This window comes from Harmonia axyridis, chromosome 1, assembly GCF_914767665.1.
Source record: "Harmonia axyridis chromosome 1, icHarAxyr1.1, whole genome shotgun sequence".
Taxonomy (NCBI): domain Eukaryota; kingdom Metazoa; phylum Arthropoda; class Insecta; order Coleoptera; family Coccinellidae; genus Harmonia; species Harmonia axyridis.
In genome coordinates, this window is record NC_059501.1 from 25,018,906 (window position 1) to 25,042,665 (window position 23,760).

General features: G+C 35.5%; 1 protein-coding gene across 1 annotated transcript in view; it reads left to right on the plus strand.

Moving 5' to 3' along the window:
- Nucleotides 1–23,760, plus strand: part of LOC123674611 (DNA-directed RNA polymerases I, II, and III subunit RPABC3-like) — a 113,153-nt gene that overhangs the window by 16,098 nt on the left and 73,295 nt on the right. The window lies entirely within an intron of this gene.

Here is a 23,760-nt window from a genome sequence, read left to right on the forward strand (position 1 = left end):
TGCTAGTGTTAGTTCTTAGTTCTTAGGAAACGTGCATAAACGCCCTCATTGATTTGTTTGCTTTCAATTCTTAGTTCTTAGGTTTAGTTCTTAGTTCGTAGTTCTTAGTCCTTAGTTCTTAGGTACGGTGTATAAATCCACCATAAGTTTCTGGAACAGTGCCCGTCTCTTACCTCTAGAATTTTTTTTTTGTAGACCACTGGTAGTTGTACTCGTATATGTAAAAATCAACTGTTTCAGCAATACAGTTATTGGTTTCTTGTATTTTGTCGTATCTGCTACCAATTTCGAGAGAAAAATTCAAATAATTCTTCAGTAATCCTCAGGAAAATCCAAATTATTATAAAGATCCAGTAAGTAAGCTGTGATGAATTAATTAATTATAAGTCTTAGTACTTATTTACCCAATCTGTTGAACATTTGTCAGACACACAAACAATAAAAAAAAAATTGTTCTTTCATTTATCACTAATGGGAAAATTCGAAAAATTAATTTTTGTGGATTTTAGTGGATAGTGTCTGCTTTGTACTCGATTATACATTCGTATTATATGATATCGTATGATATTATTACATACTTGAAACTGTACTTCTTTTTTTTTTTTGTATTTTCTTGATTATACATTCTATGAAAAAATTCAGGTGCCTTTTTTTTAGTGGAGCTTGATTTCGGAAATGAAATCCTCTAAAAAAGACAGTGGTATAGTTTTCAATAGAAAAGGATTATCGTACCCCTATATTTACGCCACTGGATAATTTTGTCAGGAGGCACTCACCTAATTCGAAAAATTACATTATCTAGATTTTAATAACTAAAATTTTAAACAATGAATGTAATAATACTAGAGTGATTTTTTCTTCAAACTTCAACACCCTGTATCTCTATATCTTCTTACCATATATGTTTATATGAACTTTTTTCATGGAAAGAGTTGTTCTATCTGACGCCAGAATTATTGAAATAAAGTCTAGACCACCCTGTATATTGAATATTGTCGAAGGGAGGGAGATCTATATCATAAAGTGGACAATGGACTAGTTTAGTGATGTTGATAATACTATATTTGACACGATAGAATCAAAATATAGAGCAAAACTGATAAATCAGTGAAAAAATTTTGAAAATGCATCAATAAATGACTGAGAAATAGATTATTTAAATTTACGTATTTTAGCGCGGAACTTCTTTGGTCTCCGACTCGTCTGTGACGTCACGCCACTTGCCTGTGATCGCTACACCATGAATTTCGTTTAAATACTTAGACGCGCCAAGGCTTTCGCGCCGTTTGTAGTTGTACAGTGTAGTTTTAACTCGAGTTTTGTTTTTATGTCACCATAATGGAAGAAGGCTTCGTGAAAGGACAAAGTTATTTTTACTTAATAACTTATTTCAAACCAACTTACACCTTAGTATTTTTATTATCAGAAATAGACAGCTAGTACTGATAGGTACTTATGTCAAAATGATCTTCACACACATATGAAGTAGTTTTAGGTCCAATTAAGTCACGCCTCATTAATTTGCACCACTTCTTCCTTTGATGCATGTCATTTGGTACATGAAAAAGCAATTTGTTGTGGTTTTTAATTGTCGTGCTTGCACACATAGGCACAATACAATATTTGTGGGATTTTTTTTTTATTTCAGCCATCGTGTAACGAACAAAACACGACACGAACGGCACAAGTGATTGTACACCAATGAATTCGTAAGCACTCTGCGAATACCAGTCGCCTCGTGTAAGTGGCGTGACGTCACACACTAGACTATGAAATTATTCTTCCATGCGCAACTTCAAAGTCCCATAACTTTTTCATTTCTAGAGATATTTCAATGATTCTTCCACATTTTTGTTTCATTTTACTTAAATTTTTAGAATTGATCCTTAACAAAAAAATGAAAACTAGTCCATTCTGGATTGAAAAGGTAGGATGGGATGGGATTGCCAAATCTACAAAGGAGACGTCATCTCTCATCATTATTTTTTCGAACACTATTAGGCTTTGGCATCTCCATGTCCGTGTTTAGGGCAGCAATTCTTTTATGATTCGTCGTTATTTTCTGTTCTGTTTGTTTCTGTATTGTTTCCTTTGTTTGTTTTTCCTGCAGAAAGTTTTCGGAATACCTATGGCACAAATAAGTTTATCTACTCCTATTGAATTATATACTCATTATTCAACTGCTTTTGAGCAATTAATAGTATCTATTAACAAACAGCGTGATTTATAATAACTCACTACTATAACTCCCTATTATAAATCGGAAAATATGGATCTGTGCTTCTATACTCCTCTGCTTCTATTCGATTGGCCGAAAGAGAACATTCCATTATTGTTATTGAGGGGAGGAATGTCCGAGGGAATGTCACTTTTGACGTTTTCAAATTAAGTTGATATCTAATTATTGTGAATGTTTTGCTGAAAACGATTAATTCAGATATTGAAGATGAAATATTATAAAGGTATACATTTCCAAAAGACAAACAGCTAATGTTACCATACAGAATTAATTGCCCGAAAAAATATAAAGGAGTTTGAAAAAATTTTCAAGATGGGTGTAGCAGTAAGATCATCAAGTCATCGTTTACAGGGAATATTTTTTGGTATATTTTAATGCATTTTTATAGGCAATTATTAAGGTTTTTCAATAAATTTCTATGTCTGTACTCTGTACTGGATTCGAGCTAGCCGAAGCTAGTTCGATTGTGATTGGTGGCACTGAGTTTCCATCTCTCTTGTACGGGATCGAGCACATTATGTTTATTTCTCGTTCCTTCTGTCTTTATTCTAAGTCTGTATTTTTTTCTTAGTATTTATTGATATAGTCGTAGATAGAGTATAGTATTCAACTTGCGGTAATGGTCATAACTCACTTGATGAATTACAGCACTCGCCTGCGGCTCGTGCTGCAAACATCATCTTCGTGAGTTATGACCTACATTACCGCTCGTTGAATAATATACTATTTTTCCCGGTTCTTTCGACATGTTTTTCAGAAATAATAATGAGCAATTTCCATATAGCTTATCCGTATTCAAAGTGTCTGAATATTTGAGGATTAATTATGCATTTTTACAATACAATAAAATGAAATCAATACAATAAAAGATAAATCGCCACACAAAAGACTTTTCTTTAGTGAAACTCCGTTGATTTCAGAAATGGAATAATTTTCTCCAAAAAAAGACAGTGGAGTATATTTTCAAAAGTACCATCCCACCCCTATAACTGCGCCACTGGGTAATTTTGGCGGTAGCTTGTTAGGATATATGTTTATATGAACTTTTTTCATGAAAAGAGTTCGACGCCAAAGTTATTGCACTAAAATCTGGATCACCCTGTATTTAACACCAACTAACTGTGTAAGTTTCGGAGAGCGGGTCATCGATTTTTTGTCTTCGAACGATTTCGCTGGTTTATTATCAAGAATAATAAGCCATAACTGCTGAGACCTATCATTAATCTCATGTCATATTTTGCCGTTAACAACACATGACGTTAGTGCATAGTAAATATTTATTCAAACGAGAATTCACATTCTGTTTGCTAATTGAATGCAATAAGATACAAAATGCAGTGTTAAAAATATATCAAGGATCTGTTTATCCAATGATACAATCACATCGAATCATCCGTGAAATGAAATGAAATTTACCAAGGTGATTTCTTTATAAATAAAGTATATTCTTCATGTCCAATAAAACACTTCACCTATATTCAGAATAATGAGAATTCGAAATCAATAATTCTAAGTGTATGAATTATTTTCAAAACAGTAGGTATAGATAAAAGGATCGATTTCTTTATGGCCCTGAAACTCTGGTAACATAAAATGCACCTCTTTTTTATTATTCATTAATATTATTTCTGAAATTATTGAAACAAAACTGTGATACCGTGATCCGTTAAATACTGGGGTTCATTTGAAAGTATTGTTAAGGAATAAATTCACTGGCCCTAAAGGAATTTCTGGAAACTTGGACAACCCTTGTATAATCGAAACATTCTGGCTTCCTCCAAGTGACTTTGGATAAACTATACGAACCTGTTATTTTGATATTATTGCTTACCAATGACACTTTTTGAGTACATTATGCTCTTGGCATAATCTGAATAATTTATGGTCTTTGAACATAATGAACACCGAGAAATAGTTTGTATATCTATTCAATAAGTTTTATCAACAAAAATATATAAATTATGAATACTATCCACATTATTAATTCAAATTAATATGGAATTGGCAATTCTGAAAGCATGTCGTGAATGTGGTGCTAACATAGATTTATGTTTCGTTATCAACTTTCTTCAAAGAAGAACTAGTGGTTGAGCTTGCAAGAATCCTTGAAAATTAATTTTGTTTGGAGGTACAGTCCTTTATAATATATCCTTCAGCAACTGACGTACTCTTCCATGAACCATGACAGTTCAGCGTAGCCATATTGGCTCCAGCTTCTGCCAGAGTTTATGTTCGATGCAGACAGAGACAGTAAGTAGCTTAAGCTACTCCACTTAATCACAAAATAAAGAAAAAACAGAAAATCCAGGAAAATACTTACAAAAAATAGAAAGAAGAAATAATAACCTTGAAATAGCAATGGCAACAACTGTGAATGCAACTTAACAAATCATCTGTTCCCTTAACAACCTTTAACTCAAAATTTTTTTCAATGATATCACACAGAGCACTACTCATGAAATTAACAATTATGTACCTTCACTGCATTCGTTGTAAGTGAAGGAGCGCTGAAACATGGCTGAACCGAATATAGGCAACTTTGTCCATGCCTAATGGCAACTCCATGAACATCGCCCTCAACTCAAAATTCTTTGTACCGCTAACGTCAGCTGAAGCCGAAAAATATTTTCGACCTTTAGCCACGCAAGTTTATTTAATCCAACACTTAATCCCCTATCATATTTTCTCAAGCTATAGATGAACCGGCAGCACGTAAGCAGTAACAGCAAGTAACTACTATAATTTTCCTCTCCTTGCCGTAGGCATCCACCAAATACAACAAATATTAATGCAAAAGGGTATTTCTTAATTGTCTTAATTTTATATTCTTGTGCGCTTTTAACGTCTCTATTGTCTTACTTATTTGCTTTTTTTTACTTTTTCCTTAATAGTTTCGATTTTCAGTTATTCTCTGATTTGTTGGTTGCTAATATACCATGGGGGCCCACCTGCCTGTATTTAGTGTACTTTGTAACTGATCTTTCTTATTGTCTTTCGTAATATATCAGGTTACTCCTGCATACGTAATGCTAGGTAATAACTCTATATTCATTAACTTCAGCATGTTTCCTAAGGAAAGTTTACTTTTTGGGTTGAGCAGCAGGTAGAGTTTTCCATGCAATTGCCTTGCCTTTTTTCTGCTTCTTCTATCTGTTAGCTGAAGTTCATTCTTTCTTCTAGAATTACTCTCAGATGTTTTGCTTCCTTTTTACATTCTATCGTCTATTATGAAGTTTCCTGCTTTCTCTTCTTTACTGTTGCTCCTCCAAAGCAACTGTTTTCGTCGTATTCACTTTGAATCTTCATTTCTTGAAGTATTCCATCAGTTTATCTGCAACTGCCTTGTGATTGATTTCCACATTCTACTGTGATATTAAATAGCGGTGTCATCAGCAAACTGGGCTATCTTGCATCTATTAATTTTCGGTATGTCGGCCATGTATAAGTTGAACAACAGCGGTCTTATTACCGATCCTTGGGGAACTCCGGCTTCAGTTTCTCTAATCGTCGACCTGATACTATCGATATCCACTCTAAATTTTCTATTTTCCAGGTATTTGTATTAACCTCGTAAGTTTGGTTGGAAATTTCATCAACTTCATTTTGTATATCAGACCTTGATGCCACATTTTATCGAATGCATTTCCTGTGTCCAGTGTCTGTAGATAGGGTACATTTGCTCGTATCAGTTGCCAAATCGTTGTATGTTCTTTGCGAAACCCAAACTGGTGATTTGGAACTATTTTCTTTTCTTCTGCGAAATCCGATAATCTTCTGTGAATAAATTATTCTATCACTTTAATAATTGCCGATAATAGGCTTATGAGTCGAAAGTTGGATCTTTTCTGTCTTTTCCTTTCTTCCAAATCAATCATCAGAATCATTAGAGACTATACATATATACAGTTATGCGGTCTTCGAGAGCGGAATAGGTGCATGATTGACGACCCCTCAAAAGCTACCGAATTCACGTCAGTGCTTTTCTAATTTTAGGTCACATTTTGGTAATCCCAATTTTCTCTGGTTTCTAATGAAAAATTCTCCTTCTACCAGTTGCTTGATTTACTCAGGAATTTCTTCCTTCCTCCCATACCATCTTCTGCTGAGAACGTCTCATCTCAGCCTTTCGATTACATGATTATGCGCAAACAAAAATCTTCTTCTGCTCGAATAGAGAGTAGACCGAATACCGACCAAAGAACCAAAACGAGAGTTCGATTGAAATTTAAGATTTCTTTTGTGAATGCTCCCAGTTGTCTGTCAAAACATAATGAATTTCCTGGTGGGTTATTAAGAATCTATCATGCGTCAACCTTGACGAGAAGGATAATAGGAGTTACATAATTGGGGCCCGGTTACTTCAACGCGCCGAATTATTATAGCGAAAGTTCAAGGTCCACTACAGGCGATCGCAGTTGAATGTCTTTCGAACATCGACACGATTCTATATTGGACATCTTGATTCGTGACTGGTAGAAGCACTGGTATAGGTAACAGAGATAACGCTTCCTAAATATGAAAAAAATGAGGAATGCACTGGCTTGAAGTTAGGAGCATTTGAACTCTCGTTCGTTCATGCGCCAATTGTGACCTTGGGGGGGGTCTACCTAACTATATTATGGAATACAGGGTGAATCAAAGTGCTCGAGCGGTCGATAACTCTTCTAAATTTTGGGCGAATAAGCTTAGATTATTTTTGACTCTCTAGGCTGGTCCGAAAATGATGAAACACAATATCATTCATCCAATACAATCTCTTCCGGACCACGACCGCGGTCTGCAAATTTGCAAAAGACGTGGAAACGTGGAAGAGAGTTAAAAAAATCTCATACGGTTTTCAAAATCTCCAGTTTAAATTATTATAACCAAGAAATTTTTCTGAATGAGTTTGATATAAAGATTGGGCATTCTCATATCAAAATACAGAGTGGTGTCTTGTTCCGCCAAGCCTGCAAAGTCAAAAATAATTCAAGCATATGCGCTGAGTACTGTCGATTCCGTCACGATTTGAATCATTTTTCTAGCCCAAAATTTACAAGAGTTACCAACAGATCGAGCACTTTTGAATAGGTAGTGGAAATCAAGTCTCTCCCATTCTTCTGCTCGCCTTAAGGTTTCATTGATATACTTACCGACAAAGAAACTGCAACACCGAAAAGGAGCTGTTTAAATTAAAATTTCTTTTTGGTGAAACGTAGATAGTATGGCAAGAAGTAAATGGTTGAAATTTGGAGAAAAAAACAAAGCGTTTACAATTTTTCAATAATGTGTCAGTCCATCGCGATTATCTATACACTCTTCAACACGTCTCGGCACTGATGCAATAAGATGGTCTATTTCTTCTTGAGGGATACTATCCCAAGCTACCTGTACTTCATGTCTCGGAGCCGCCAAAGTCTGTGGGGGCTGGGGTAAATTTCCAAGCCTTCTACCAATGATGTCCCACACATGCTCTATGAGCGAAAGATCGGGGGATCTGGGCGACCATGGCAAAAGATTCACATGAGTCGCTTCGAAAAAGTTCAAACTAACTCTGGCAACATGGGGTTGCTGAAATATTGGATTCTCGAGCCGGTTAAGGTCTTTCTCCCCGACGTCATCTAACCCTTTTTCGGCAATCGTGTGCACCCAAAGAGAATCGAGATTCATTAGGCTAGGAACATAGTGAAGCGACCAAGAGGTGCGAAGAGGATAGTAGAGAGGATAGAGGCGAATTCAAACAAATATATTCTAATAGGGTAGTACCTAGTGCAGCGATCCCGAATGCGGTTGCGCGAGGCGGTTAAGCGAGGATAGAGGCGAGATCGGGGAAGTTTGTTTTCCTTCATCGCCGCGCGGCTACGCAATTAATGAATAAAATTGGATATTGACGCATTCATAAGTTCGATATTTGTGAAAAGTAATTTGTGGAATCAGAGAGATGCTCAACATCATAATTGATATATTTTGGACAAGTTATGGTATGCTGTAGCGGATGAAATGAAACAAACAAGTAAATAATCCGTGGGAGTGATAGGGTCGCGAATGAAATTAGTCCAGTTTTTCATTAATTTAGATTCAATTTTTTCCAGAATGTAGTCGTTGCAAATGCAATATTCATACGGAAATATGAAAGAAATTTCTCTGGATGATCGCGTTATTCTTTATACAAGTGATGAAATTCACCATGTACTTTCCTAGATTTATTAATTTCGTGAACACTACAACAAGTTCTTCTATTTTCATCATTTTTCATTACATAGCAGAGTTTCAATAACGAATTTTCTAACAGTATAAATTCATTTTTCGGAAATGCGCCTCCTCTATAATAATCAAACTCGACTATCGCCTTGATTTTTTGTTCGCCTCACTATGAGATGACACCTCGTCATCGCCGCTACTCTCGGGAACCGCTATCCTTTCTGCTATCCTCTTCGCACCTCTTGGTCGCTTCACTATGTTCCTAGCCTTAGAAAAGACGACCTGATGCCATTCCACACTCCAATATTGATGTTCTCTGCACCCCTGTAATTGTTGACGGCGATGCTCAACCGTCAGAGGTAACACAAGATAGGGTCGATAATGCTGCAGTCCAAAAGACCTTATCCGGCGGTAAACCGTTTGGACCGGATGACCTTCTTCTCCTAACCACTCATCAGCCAAAGATCGAGTTGTCGCAAATCGGTCTCTAATGGCCATAAGTTTTAGACGTTGATCTTGAAATTCATTTGTGCCCGTTCGACGTCGGTTGCCTACTCTTCAATTTTGAGCATCATCAATCCACGCTTGACAACATCTCATAACAGCAGTTGGATTTCTGTTCTTCGATTTCTCGAAATGACAACCCCGCCTCCCGTAGATCAATAACTCCGAGCTCCTTCAAATTCACTTAGTTGGCGATAAATTCCGCGTACACGTGCTCTAGGCATTTTAACGACTTTTTAATATCGACTTTGGATCTTCTCGAATAGCTAGTTTGTTGTAAATTTTAAAAAACTTGCAAAAAACGACTGCAATATTTAAGTAGATACAAAAATTGTTTAGGTACATGAAAAACTTTCACGATTTTTTTCTCCAAATTCAATCATTTACTCCTTGCTTTACTATCTACATTTCATAAAAAAAAATTGAAATTTAAAAATCTCCTTCTGATTGTTGCAATTTTGTTGTCAGTTAGTATACCAGTTGGATAACGCTTCCTGAATTTGAAAAAAAAGAAGAATGCGCTGGCGTGAAATCGTGAAAATTCGACCTTGGAAATATCACTTATATATACACGGTATATACGGAATATTGGTAATCCATACCCAAAATTTCAGTTTTATTTGATTCCAAGTATACGTGAGGGTTGAATGTTTAATTGAAGCTATGTTTTGCACAAAAAAGAAGTAAATCGTACAATTACTCGGAAACCGCTAGAGATAGGGGAATGAGATCAATACATAAACAATCAAGAAGCTATCTGAACCGAAAAAACTAATAATATACAGGACGTTTTATTTGAAATATCGAAGTTCTTAGTACTTTTCGAGCGGCAACACTGGAGTGCTGAAAATATTTTTTTTAGATCGATAAAGCAATGGTTCTTCCCAAGAATCCAAATTTTCAACAAAATCGGACATTGCGGCCTTCGTAAAAGTCCAGGGTTCCATTGACCGTGGCTCACCCTTTAAAGGTAAACATATGTGGCCTATAAGAGCTCAATTGGTGCAACAATGAAAGTTTATTAGCTCCTGAGTTGATTCTTCTCATGAAAAAACTTTTATCCTCAACCAATATTCCAGATTCGGCTCAGGTAAAAAGTTGTTAGCATTCAATGATTTCGTATGGGCTAATACACTCATGCCATGCCCTTTCGATGCTTACACCACCGAGATAACACAAAACTCAATATAATCGTAAACATAGAAGTTCTAGGAATTATATGATTTATTTGGATGAACGTTGCCAAATCCATGAATAGTGGAGATTGAATTTGCATTAGATCACATTTTGCATATTATTATAAAGTTAGGTTAGGTTAGCTTGCTTAAACGGCTGTGATTATGTTATAATCTAGCGAGGCAGCCTCTATTTTATGGATTACCTCAGAGTGAGTAATGGTGAATCCATTAATTTCCATTGAGAAACGGTACTAACAGAAACTATTCGAAAATGAAAATGATGTTTCTAATGAATGAACAAATTGATTCGGACTCAGACGGTAATTTATTCTCTAATTATAGGGGTGTTTCAGAAAAATCATTTCATATCAATTGGTGTAATGAAATATAGATAAAATGTGTATGAAATGAGGTTTTACTGTTCCCTATCAAATGATAGTAAGCTTTCGTGATCAAATTCCAAGTTAAAATTATTGACTGTAGTCGTCGAAAAAAATTATTTCTTATATCTCTGGTTATTTATTATCTACGAGTTTGATTATAAAAAAGCGCTGCAACATTTGCGAGTAATTTTTGGAATTTTCCAATAATTTTATATCATTTCAATATCTTTAAAATGGCGCGAGAAGTACAATTTTGATTACTGAAACGATTAAGTATTTCTAATAGTAACAATGGAATTTCTTTTTTATGCTAATTTCGTACTTTTTGATGAACCTGTGGAGCTATAACTTGGAAGACATTAAAGTAAAAAAACAATTTAAAAATAATTAGTTACCATTTATATGGCAGGTACTGGGATAATTAACATTCACCTCCCTTATACTTTTGAAATATTTCGCCAAGATGAAGAACGAAAATTTTTCGATAAAAATGAATCAATAATCACTTTAGTTTTCTTTGAAATCAGCATGGCAGTTTTTACGCTTTATGAGTTGGTTATGGCTTTCAAGTTGATTACTTATATTGCAATAGGAGCACGTCTTCTTCCAAGGTTCATTATTTTCCTTTATCTCTCCGCTTTGTCGCCCCTTGTTTTGCCATCTGTGATTTGTGCATTCGTCATCGGTCACACTCACCCAAATTTTTAGGTTTTTCACCATTCTCATCATGCAATTCCAAAACTGCAGTAGGAGTTTGATAAAATAATTGTTTATTCAGTAGAAATATTGAGAGTCTCAGATGACAAAAGGTTTTTGACTATTTTTTATTATTTATTTTGGTACAAACCACACGATGTTATATATTTTTGAAATCAGGAAAAATTAATCTTTCAAAAAATGACACAGAAATCTTGTGTTTCCATTTGAAGAAACATAACTTTGGGTCATAGCTACGTAATTAAAAACCCTGTTAAGAAGACGAACACGCCACTGGATTAAACGAAAAAAAAAGCTTGTATGATGCTTTAATTTCGAAGCTCTATCATGAGTATTAGCGGAGATATAAATGTTTTTCGATATCGCCATTTTTCCAATTTTCTCTTATAACCCGAAAACAAAAGAGTTGGCCAAAAATGAAAACGACTCTTGTTAGTTTCTCAGGAAAAAAGAACGAGAATGGGTTATCAGATTTTGTCTATCTCCTCTGGTTTAAAAGTTGTAGTGCTAAAACATCCAAATTGCCTGTACAGTTTTCAAGGTGGAAATGATTTTTAATCAAGAATCGCCAATCTATTTGTATTATTACAGGATAAAATTGATAGGGAGTTGATGGCATCCACTCCATGTTTACTGAATCCTATATGGTGCCGATCAATTGGTGAGACGTATTGAACGTGAAATTTTCAAAACCAAAATAGCGAACAATTGTTTTCATTTAATTTTTTGTACTTATTTTAATTTTTTGGGTCAAGGTTGTGCACTTGTCAGAGATGATGGCGTAATCATAGAAACTCGAGAGGAATATCGAAAAAACCCAATATTTCCGTGACCATAAAACCGACGGTGTTGAGATTGTTTATATGAAATCGCAACATCAAGCAACGTCCAAAATTTCAAGCTAATCAGATCATCATAACTATGGAAAATTCATATTAATTTATTAATTATGGTAATATTAGACTCTTTGTGCGTGAAGAGGAAAAAGGGTGTTTTTTTAGAGCTATAGAACTTTAAATTACAATAAAACGACGATGGATTATTCGATTGACATGAATTTTATTTATCCGCAAGATAATCTTGTGGCATTACATTTTGAATGTGATTTCTGGCATATGACCGCAATGGCTGGCTCGGGTGTAGTCCAATCTGGACGTCCAATTTTCGATGACTTTCCAACATTTTTAGCCGTATATCGGCAATATCGGCGAATGTTGTCTTCCAAATGGTCAAGGGTTTGTGGCTTATGCGCATAGACCAATGACTTTACATAGCCCCACAGAAAGTAGTCTAGCGGTGTTGAATCACAAGATCTTGGAGGCAAATTCACAGGTCCAAAACGTGAAATTAGGCGGTCACCAAACGTGTCTGTCAATAAATCGATTGTGGCACGAGCTGTGTGACATGTTGCGTCGTCTTGTTGGAACCACAGCTCCTTGACATCATGGCTGTTCAATTCAGAAATGAAAAAGTTAGTAATCATGGCTCTATACCGATCACCATTGACTGTAACGTTCTGGCCATCATCGTTTTTGAAGAAGTACGGACCAATGATTCCACCAGCCCATAAAGCGCACCAAACAGTCAGTTTTTCTGAATGTAACGGTGTTTCGACAAACACTTGAGAATTAGATTCACTCCAAATGCGGCAGTTTTGTTTGTTGACGTAGCCATTCAACCAGAAGTGCGCTTCATCGCTAAACAAAATAAAATGGACGTAGTGCGCGATACGTATTCCGCACAGAACTATTATTTTCGAAATAAAATTGCACTATTTGCAAGCGTTGTTCAGACGTGAGTCTATTCATGATCAATTGCCAAACCAAACTGAGAATAAATCACTTGACAGCTGTTAAATCGGTGGCCATCTTGAACAGTAATGCCAACTTAAAGTTATATACCTCGAAAAAAAAAACACCATATACATGGGATGTAGGACTTTATAATCTCTTATGACTGGTTCAGGGGCGGCTCTGAGCTATTTGGCGCCTGGGTGCGAAAGATATTTGGGCTCGACATTACAATATGAAAATCATTCAATTCAGTACAGTTGTTAAAGTATGGTACAATAATGGATCATGTAGCTCGAGGTCGTCGAGGAATCGATTTATTGTTTAGACAGAACTCTGCTTCCTCCCAGAGGCTCAGCTCCCAGGTGCACCCTAGTTATAACATCCCCTGGACGGTATAACAATTATTGTCTAGTTTCTAATCAAGAGACTATGAAGGGTCTTCATATCCGACAACTCGTGCATCAATAACGGATCAACATGAAGAGAAACGTTTGAAGTGGCGGCGGTTGGTGTTCAGTTCTCAATTACTTGATTTTGTTTGAGGATGCTTCATGGCCCTATAAAGACTAAAACGTGGGGATCGTCCACGTGTTGAATTTTTGGTTGCTCGACATGATCACTAAATTGTGAATTATTTAACTATATCAAGAGCCAAAACTAGGGGAGGGGGTAAACCATGGACTTCAGGTTTTAACATTTTACAAAATAACGATAAATTACCCTTATTTCGTAATTTTCAGTAGTGTCAGTATTTTTCCTATCATTAAAATAGTTGTTTGAACAATTTTAATGAATTCCAGGAACAAATTCAACGAAGATGAATTTTCTTGCTTCCAGGGGGGCAGCTTACCCCTGCCCCTTACTTGGTACGCCCATGGACTGTATTCAACCAATATTTGGATTGACATATATGGGCCATTAGAAAACAAGTGCGACAAACTTCAAGGGGGGATTCTGCTTGAAAAAATAATGACAATAATGTCATATAAGTTTTGTTCGAAAATGCGTAGAATTCGAGGTATGGAGTGCTGCGGTTTTTCTACAAAACTTACTATTTATTTATTGTTTTCAATTTTTTGAGAGAAAACTGAGATATTTCAAACTAAACATTAATTTTGAATAATCTTCTTAACTTTATACATTATCGAGAACTATTCAATAATAATTTATTGAAGAAATGAAAAATACACAATTTGAAAGAGGAATTCTTTTTTTTTCTTTGAAAGAATAGAGATCATTATTCGTATGGGCGTCAATGATGAAGACAAAATTGCATGTCAATAAATGCGCAAAAACTACCTTTTGAAACCCACCAAATTTCAGTTAGATATCCCGACCGGTTTCAGAGCAATAAATAAATATAATAATAATAAATCAGTTTATTGTTCATCACAAATACACCTGTGTTATATGTACTAAATTATTAGTTTTTAATAAAACTTCAACGCCTTCATCCCATAATACGGAGCATTTGCGAAAAACCTATCATTATTTTATCATGCAGAATCACCCCCACTTATTACCACCACGTGGTTTTTCGAGTATCAGTAAAATTTTGCACCCGTTCATTTCCCTTATGGCGCTCCTGCGATGATCAAACTTTATATGGTGTACGAAGTTGTACATTCACTTCATCTTCTTTAATTTTCCGAAGCAGCACTGTACGACGACTTTCACAAAATTATGATTTTACCTCTTTTGTAATATTTTTTGGTAGATTTTTTTCAAGCATATGTTGGAAATATATATATCTATATATACTTCGTACAAAGTACATATCACCATTTTTATTGTTATTTACCAAAATTTGTTTTTTCATTCACGAATTGAAAATATTGACTTTCTTCCATGTAGATAATTGTTTATGGAAATATGTGAAAACCCTATAAAAATCGGTGATTCGTAAGAAGAAATATCTTTAATTTCGTTTTGAACTGAGCTATCACATGGTGGTGTTCCCTCTTAACACCCTGCAGATTGAAGTTGAGGGGTTTCATTGCACTGCGACACTGTGTAGACTTTTGTAGATTGAAATTAGTAAGTTGGTTGTTCAAAGCTGTAGGCTAATAATTGACTGAGCAATCCCTGTTCAAACAAATTGATTTCTATCATTACCGTTTAGTCGCATCTTCATAGTCCACGATTGTATACGTGATATTTCAAATAATTTGCCAACATCCATCTGTAAATAATAACTCAAATTTCTATAAACGAGTAAAAATTCACATGGTGCTAAATCCGGCGATTACGGTGATTGGTCGGATATATGGTACATTTCATGGTGTGGAATCCAATTGTTGTCTGCTCATTCTATGCATAGAATTTTTCGAAAGCTTTATAACTCCTAGTTTTTTTCCTTTATATGTGCTAGGCTACATTAGCTCATCTACACAACGATCATTTCATTATCTATAAGACTATCAAATTTATTAACCACCACCAGACATGCACAACATCCATGACCTAGCCGGGATTCGAACCCGGTAGCCTCGGCACCACAGTCAACCTCCCAGTCGACCACTGAGGTAGTCAAAACTCCTAGTTAATATTCTGGACATCAGTGGACTTGAATTAGCATCTAGTCTAGAGTCCAGTCAAAAAACCACTTCAATATTCGGCTTCCCTGCTCAAAATTCAAATCAACAGTTTTACATATTCATTAAGAAGAAGATGAAAGTAACTTTGAGAGCGTCAAATAACCAGCTGGAAATTTAAATCATATAATGTATCATTCTACATAACAAACATAATGTTAGAATTTTTTTTTTCGACATTTACGGTTAATACTTTCGTTACCATTAGAATAATGAAATGAGCTTTCATTAGGTAGGAAACACAACTATAATGAATTAACGATGAAGAAACTCCAGTTATAAATCCGGGAAGTCACGTTACTTTCGAGAGTTTACATTCTGTCAATAAGTACTAGTGCAGTGAAGTTTTTTCATGTTACATATTCGATTCAGTTCATAAAACAATGTATTAATTCCAAATCAACAGTGACTTTCAGAATGAAAAACTAAATAACCGAATATTTCACTTTTTCCTGATTTTTATAGATTATCTCGAATAATTGAAGGAGTTTCTGATATCATTAGTTTGTGATCTTGAGCAAAGATGATAAATGCTGTATAACCGACTTTAGTCTCTGCAATAAATATCAGCAGAATTGAGCTCGGGCTGAGTTCTTTCATTCGAAACCAACTCAGTCTCTGCAAAGGGTAAACCCCTCTGCAGAAGCTTTCTCACTCCCACTAAGGGAAACATTCACTCATCCTGGATATTGAAAAAAAATATCAGCAGGATTGAGCTCGGGCTGAGTTCTTTCATTCGAAACCGACTTCAGTCTCTGCAAAGGGTAAACCCCTCTGCAGAGGCTTTCTCACTCCCACTAAGGGGAACATTCACTCATCCTGGATATTGAAAAAAAATATCAGCAGGATTGAGCTCGGGCTGAGTTCTTTCATTTGAAACCGACTTTAGTCTCTGCAAAGTGTAAACCCCTCTGCAGAGGCTTTCTCACTCCCACTAAGGGGAACATTCACTCATCCTGGATATTGAAAAAAAATATCAGCAGGATTGAGCTCGAGCTGAGTTCTTTCATTCGAAACCGACTTCAGTCTCTGCAAAGGGTAAACCCCTCTGCAGAGGCTTTCTCACTCCCACTAAGGGGAACATTCACTCATCCTGGATATTGAAAAAAAATATCAGCAGGATTGAGCTCGGGCTGAGTTCTTTCATTCGAAACCGACTTTAGTCTCTGCAAAGTGTAAACCCCTCTGCAGAGGCTTTCTCACTCCCACTAAGGGGAACATTCACTCATCCTGGATATTGAAAAAAAATATCAGCAGGATTGAGCTCGGGCTGAGTTCTTTCATTCGAAACCGACTTCAGTCTCTGCAAAGGGTAAACCCCTCTGCAGAGGCTTTCTCACTCCCACTAAGGGGAACATTCACTCATCCTGGATATTGAAAAAAAATATCAGCAGGATTGAGCTCGAGCTGAGTTCTTTCATTCGAAACCGACTTCAGTCTCTGCAAAGGGTAAACCCCTCTGCAGAGGCTTTCTCACTCCCACTAAGGGGAACATTCACTCATCCTGGATATTGAAAAAAAAATCAGCAGGATTGAGCTCGGGCTGAGTTCTTTCATTCGAAACCGACTTCAGTCTCTGCAAAGGGTAAACCCCTCTGCAGAGGCTTTCTCACTCCCACTAAGGGGAACATTCACTCATCCTGGATATTGAAAAAAAATATCAGCAGGATTGAGCTCGGGCTGAGTTCTTTCATTCGAAACCGACTTCAGTCTCTGCAAAGGGTAAACCCCTCTGCAGAGGCTTTCTCACTCCCACTAAGGGGAACATTCACTCATCCTGGATATTGAAAAAAAATATCAGCAGGATTGAGCTCGGGCTGAGTTCTTTCATTCGAAACCAACTCAGTCTCTGCAAAGGGTAAACCCCTCTGCAGAGGCTTTCTCACTCCCACTAAGGGGAACATTCACTCATCCTGGATATTGAAAAAAAATATCAGCAGGATTGAGCTCGGGCTGAGTTCTTTCATTCGAAACCGACTTCAGTCTCTGCAAAGGGTAAACCCCTCTGCAGAGGCTTTCTCACTCCCACTAAGGGGAACATTCACTCATCCTGTATATTGAAAAAAAATATCAGCAGGATTGAGCTCGGGCTGAGTTCTTTCATTCGAAACCGACTTCAGTCTCTGCAAAGGGTAAACCCCTCTGCAGAGGCTTTCTCACTCCCACTAAGGGGAACATTCACTCATCCTGGATATTGAAAAAAAATATCAGCAGGATTAAGCTCGGGCTGAGTTCTTTCATTCGAAACCGACTTCAGTCTCTGCAAAGGGTAAACCCCTCTGCAGAGGCTTTCTCACTCCCACTAAGGGGAACATTCACTCATCCTGGATATTGAAAAAAAATATCAGCAGGATTGAGCTCGAGCTGAGTTCTTTCATTCGAAACCGACTTCAGTCTCTGCAAAGTGTAAACCCCTCTGCAGAGGCTTTCTCACTCCCACTAAGGGGAACATTCACTCATCCTGGATATTGAAAAAAAATATCAGCAGGATTGAGCTCGAGCTGAGTTCTTTCATTCGAAACCGACTTCAGTCTCTGCAAAGGGTAAACCCCTCTGCAGAGGCTTTCTCACTCCCACTAAGGGGAACATTCACTCATCCTGGATATTGAAAAAAAATATCAGCAGGATTGAGCTCGGGCTGAGTTCTTTCATTTGAAACCGACTTTAGTCTCTGCAAAGTGTAAACCCCTCTGCAGAGGCTTTCTCACTCCCACTAAGGGGAACATTCACTCATCCTGGATATTGAAAAAAAATATCAGCAGGATTGAGCTCGGGCTGAGTTCTTTCATTCGAAACCGACTTCAGTCTCTGCAAAGGGTAAACCCCTCTGCAGAGGCTTTCTCACTCCCACTAAGGGGAACATTCACTCATCCTGGATATTGAAAAAAAATATCAGCAGGATTAAGCTCGGGCTGAGTTCTTTCATTCGAAACCGACTTCAGTCTCTGCAAAGGGTAAACCCCTCTGCAGAGGCTTTCTCACTCCCACTAAGGGGAACATTCACTCATCCTGGATATTGAAAAAAAATATCAGCAGGATTGAGCTCGAGCTGAGTTCTTTCATTCGAAACCGACTTCAGTCTCTGCAAAGTGTAAACCCCTCTGCAGAGGCTTTCTCACTCCCACTAAGGGGAACATTCACTCATCCTGGATATTGAAAAAAAATATCAGCAGGATTGAGCTCGAGCTGAGTTCTTTCATTCGAAACCGACTTCAGTCTCTGCAAAGGGTAAACCCCTCTGCAGAGGCTTTCTCACTCCCACTAAGGGGAACATTCACTCATCCTGGATATTGAAAAAAAATATCAGCAGGATTGAGCTCGGGCTGAGTTCTTTCATTTGAAACCGACTTTAGTCTCTGCAAAGTGTAAACCCCTCTGCAGAGGCTTTCTCACTCCCACTAAGGGGAACATTCACTCATCCTGGATATTGAAAAAAAATATCAGCAGGATTGAGCTCGGGCTGAGTTCTTTCATGCGAAAGCGACTTTAACATCTGTAAAGGGTAAATCCCTCTGCAGGGGCTTTCTCACTCCCACTAAGGGGAGAGTTAATTTTTAAAGATCTCAACCTGTCTAAAATTGTGCTATCTCATCATGACTACCAACTGATAGACATAATTAGATCGCGAAGTTTAGTAAGTATTTCAGAGATTACAACTCTATACTCTCTTATCATAGATACCAACTGTTACACATGATATGAGAGTGAAGTTGAATCTCTGTCAAATATTGCAACTTTTCTAGAATTCAACACTCTTATCATGACTACGAACTCATAGACATAACAGGAATGCTGAGCCAGGTGAATCTTCGGAAAATTAAAACCTTTCCAGAAGTTCCCACTCTCATCATATCTACCAATTGGTACACATAATGAAATGGTAAAGTTGAGTTAATCTCTCAAAAATTACAACCTGTTTAGAATTCAACACTCTTATCATGATTACCAACTGATAGACATGACAGGAATGCTGAGCCAGGTGAATCTTTGGAAAATTACAACTGCTCTTGCTTAAATGAGAACCTCAACACTATATTCATTGATCGAATTCAAACAAAAAATTAATTTTCTGGAAAATCTGAGATTATGAATTGTAACTGCGGAATAATAATAAATTTTCAATATTGAGAGTAAAATCTGAAAAAAGTAACATAACCACCATTTTCATTGATCGATTGCCAATTATTATAAAAATAAACTATTAGAAAATATCTGATGTCCTGAATTTTTCTTAAAAAAGTTATTGGTTCCTAGTCTACTGAAAGTAATGGAAGCATTGTTTCCTAGGCCTCTGTGAGATACCTCTGAGGCTCGAAGCATGCAGGAGTGAAGGCTTTATTACCGTGACCCATAACCATTTCATGCGCCACACTGTTGATTTTTAACTCAACAGTGGATGGTTCGTCGATCCCTCGTAACCAGAAAATTTATTTCCTGGCCGGGACTCGAACTCCCATCATTCGTCTCAAGGTTCCACAGTACCCACCGACCTAAGAACATATGACAGCTAGGGTTTCTGTCTGTACAGACATATCGGAAGAATTTGTTTTGTATCAAATAGACCGACCTCTCATTTTGTAATCAGTCCCATATTTTTCTCTTTTACTTTCATGTAAGCGAAGCTACAACTTGGATCAAAACTCTCTGTAGTGGTCCAATCGTGTTATGCTTTCTCCAAATCTATTTCACTTTTTCTGGGTTTCCCAACTTTTTTCAGTGCTATTCAATAATTGAACAAGAATGCTCCCTTCGAAGGACTCTCCGAATGCCCTCATTTTTAACTCCTCTCAGCATGAACGGATGAACTAAATATTGTCTGGTTTTAATTTTCAGTTTCCATTCGCAATTTTTCGTTCAAGCAAAACGACTTCTTGGGAAGGCTTAAAATTCTTATTTCTGCAATTCGTACCGCAAAATCATATTCGTATAACATTTTAATCTACATTTAGAAAGATTTATTGATACAATATAATAAATAAATAATATAAAATTATAACAATATAATATACATCCTTCTGATAATATAATACAACATTTAAATATAAACATCTTGGTGAGGCTTGAACTTTTAATTTTTTTGCAATTCGTCCCGTTGTAGGATTGCTCTTTTGGAGCTCTCAGAGTAATTTCCAAAAATCATAATCATATCACTTCGGCACTAAGTTCACTTATACCATTCTGTGGGAATACTTCAGACCACACTCAATATTCATACGATTTGGCCCTACAATCAAAAACAATAAAAGCAAGTTTTCTCACGTCGATATTTACTCATAGTCCTCTTGATTAAATGATTAAATCTGACCAATTTCGATGAGAACGTTTCCTAGTTTACACTACTTTCCTCGGTGGATCGTAATCGTCGAACATTTTTCCCAATTCTTTTCTATTAACAAAACTAGAACACTCCCTTCGAATGACTAAATGACTAAAGGACATCATTTTTGACTTGTCTCAGCCTGAAATTCCAAGGGTTGAATCGAATATTGTCTAGTCTTAATTTTTTTATTTTCATTCACAATTTTTTCGTTCAAGCATAATAATTTTCGGGCAGGCCTAAAATTCTTATTTCTGCAATTAGTACCCCAAAATCATATTCATGTTACATATTAATTCACTTTCCAAGGTATTTATTGACAAAATATAATAAATAAATGATATATTTATATTTAACAATATATATATGACAATATTCAAATATAAACTTCTTGGGAGTCCTGTTGAAAGATTGTCCTTTTTGAGCTGAAACTAAAAGAAAGATTACACACCTCGAATCTACATCACATTCATGTAACAAACTATTTTACATTTCAATAGATCTATTTATAAAATATAATAAATAAATATTATAAAATTGTAACAATATTTTACAATCCTTCTATTTGAATCTATACATATTACAATAATAATGATTTTTTTCGACTTAATTAATGAATGGAAATATATTCTATATTCTGCTATATCGATTAACTGTTTGGCAGATTATCGACGTGAAGATATGAAATCGCGAGTTGATAAAAATACATAAAATAATTAATAATCGGATCGAATTTTTTTTAACGATGGTAAAACAAAGCTAATTTGAAGTTAAAAGCACTGGAGAACTGATAAATGAGATTTAATTTATAATTCCCGATAAGGACTTGGATTGTATTCTGCAGAAGACAAAATACACCCATTAATTATCCTTTCTTTGGAATTGAAGGCTTTTTAACTCAGGTTTCTTTTCTTATTTTTTTAGGTTTTTTGTTTTTTGTCTTTTTTTGTTTTTCTCTCCTCTTTTTTTCTGTTTTCTGTTAAGCCTCCAATTCCAAATAATTAATCCGCATTTCAATAGAATGAAGGAACCCCATTTGTAGTTTATCCAGTGTATACTCCATGTATCATCAATATCACACAAAAAATTATCTACTGTATATCCATCGATAATTTACAAACAGTTAAATTCAATATTTCAACAAAATATCACAAAAAAATAATAATCCTTAATGAAACTTCTAATTTCTGCAATTTGTACCGCTGAAAGACTGCCTCTTTGGAGCTCTCAGAGTAACTTAGAGTACAAGAAAGATTTTAAAACCACAAATCATATTCATCTTACATCTTGATTTACATTTCAAAATATTTATAGATGAGATATAATAAATAAATGATGTAACATTATAACAATATTTCGCAAACATATTGTTTGAATCTATAAATATTACAATAATTACGAATATTTCTAACTTAATTCAGTGGAAATACTTCAGACCACACTGCAATATTCATACGATTTGTCCCTACAATCAAAAACAATATGTGCAAGTTTTTTCACGTCGATCTTTACTCATAGCTCTCATGATAAAATCTGACTAATTTTGATGAGAACGTTTCCTGGTTTCCACAACTTTCTTCTGTGGAATGTAATCGTCGAACATTTTGGCCAATTCGTCAAACATTTTTTACGATCAACAAAACAAGAACTCTTCCTTCGAATAATTCCCTGAATGTTCTCATTTTAAACTTATCTCAGCATGAAATTCCAATGGTTCATTCTAATATTTTCTGGTCTTAATGTTTTTTAATTCCATTCGTGATTTTTTCGTTCAAGCATAATATTTTTCGGGGAGGCCTAAAATTCTTATTTCTGCAATTAGTACCTTAAAATCATATTAATGTAACATATTCATTCACATTCCAAGATATTTATCAACAAAATATAATTGATGAATAATATGAATACATATTAATATTTAAATATAAACTTCTTGGTGAAACCCAAACTTTTTAATTCTGATATTCGTCCTGTTGAAAGATTGTCCTTTTTGAGCTCTCAGACTAACTGAAACTAAAAACAAGATTACACACTTCAAATCGACATCATATTCATTTAACATACTATTTTACATTTCAAGAGATCTAGTGATATAATGAATAATAATAATTAAATGTTGATACACAGACGTTAAACCATTATTCACATAATAAATAAATATTAAAAAATTATAACAATATTTTACAGAAGTATTGTTCGATATATGAATGTTTTAGTAATGATTATTTTTGACTTAATTAACGAATTGAAATATATTTTATATTCTTCTATATCGATTAACTGTTTGGCAGATTATCGACGGGAAGATATGAAATCGCGAGTTGATAAAAACACATAAAAAAATTAATAATCGGATCGAATTTTTTTTAATGATGGTAAAACAAAGCTAATTTGAAGTTAAAAGCACTGGAGAACTGATAAATGAGATTTAATTTATAATTCCCGATAAGGACTTGGATTGTATTCTGCAGAAGACAAAATACACCCATTAATTATCCTTTCTTTGGAATTGGAGGCCTTTTAACTCAGGTTTCTTTACTTATTTTTTTAATTTTATATGTTTTTTTCTTTTTTTATGTTTTTTTGTTTTTTGTCTTTTTTTTTGTTTTTCTCTTTTCTTTTTTTTAGTTTTCTCTTTTCTTTCGGCTAAGCCTCCAATTCCAAATGATTAATCCGCATTTCAATAGAATGAAGGAACCCCATTTGTAGTTTATCCAGTGTATACTATATGCATCATCAATATCACAATAAAAATACCTACTGTATATCCATCGATAATTTACAAACAGTTGAATTCGATATTTCAACAAAATATCACAAAACAATAATAATCGTTAGTGATACTTCTAATTTTT